This window comes from Propithecus coquereli, unplaced genomic scaffold (genome assembly GCF_000956105.1).
Source record: "Propithecus coquereli isolate 6110/MARCELLA unplaced genomic scaffold, Pcoq_1.0 Scaffold230, whole genome shotgun sequence".
In the NCBI taxonomy this organism is placed as follows: domain Eukaryota; kingdom Metazoa; phylum Chordata; class Mammalia; order Primates; family Indriidae; genus Propithecus; species Propithecus coquereli.
The window spans coordinates 1001948-1003309 of NW_012147842.1; the positions used below are offsets into that span (position 1 = coordinate 1001948).

General features: G+C 32.7%; 1 protein-coding gene across 1 annotated transcript in view; it reads left to right on the forward strand.

Annotated features, from left to right (window-relative positions):
* The window catches only part of CENPC (centromere protein C), a 105556-nt gene that overhangs the window by 85576 nt on the left and 18618 nt on the right, over positions 1 to 1362 (forward strand). The gene's annotated exons all lie outside the window — the stretch shown is intronic.

Below are 1362 nucleotides of genomic sequence, written 5' to 3' on the forward strand. Positions count from 1 at the left end.
TTTGAAACTTTCTACACTGAGTTTTTAAAATGCTTCTTAATGGAGAATTTTATAATCCTAAAAGGTGTGAGCTTGGAGATAATCTGTTATACTGTTTTTTATTTCCTAATTCACTAATTCTTTATCCTTTTAAATTCTTTTTTCCCCATCTTTAGATTTATTTTATTTTTCTCTTTTAACTTGAGTACTTTGTATGTTTTTCTCCTTTTTATTTGATAAAGAAAAAGTAATGTTTTTTCCTGAGTATAGTTTTAACTTCATTTTATAGGTTTTGCTATGTGGTGTCATTGTAGTATACTCTAAATTATAGTGATTTTTCTTTGATCCAGCAGTTACTTAAAAGAGTGCATTAGTCAAAAGCTTGGTCTCCAGATTCAGGGACCTGGAATTGAATTCAGCCCTATTACTTACTAGTTATGTTATCTTGAGTAAGAAATTTCAGTGTTCTTAACTTCAGTTTTCCTATCTGTAAAATGGTAATGTCCATTACAGTCCCGTAAGTTGATATAAGGATGAATATATGTTCCTTGCTTAGTTTAATATCTGGTGTATGTTAAATACCCAATTGTGGCTGTTATTCTAAGAAGTTGTGTTTTGTTTTTTTTGTTCTTGTTTGTTAAAGTCTCATTTCACTATTCTGGAGAAATTAGCTGGTATTATTTATTGTTTGAGTTTATTAAGATTTTCTTTGTGTTCTAGTATATGTTTAGTTTTTATAATTTTTCCACGGGTGCTTGAAAAAGGAATATTTTGTGCACAGATAAGGATTTAAAAATATATATCCAGTCATTATTTTGTTGATAACAAGTGGATATATTTTTTGAATATACTTTGAATATTTACGTAATTTTTAATTATTGATAGAATATTATGGAACACTTACTGTGTATTCTTTTAGGGGCTTAGGGATTTGGCAATGAACAAAACTAGCAAAAATTCCTGACTTCCTGGAGCTTACGTTCTGGAGGGACAGATGGTAGACAATATAAAAAGAGAGCAAAAATTTGTGATTTGTTGGATATTAAGGGAAAAAAAGCAGGGGTTTTAGGGTGGGAAATGGAAGCTACGTTTTTAGGTAGGTGAGTAGAGAAGAGCTTACTGAGGCAGTGATCATTTGAGCAAAGATGGAGAAGAGGTGAGATAGCAAACCATGCAGCTATCTGGGTAATAGCGTCCCGGGCAGAGGGAAGATCAAGGGCAAAGGTTCTGATCTGGTAAAGGATTTGTCTTGATTAAGGAACATCAAAGAGGCCAGGGGGATAGAGCAGAGGAAGAGAAGGAGTTAGGAGATGATGTCACAGAGTTAACAGAATGAAAGCTCACATAGGATGTTAAAGGCCATTGTAAGGACTTTTGACTTTT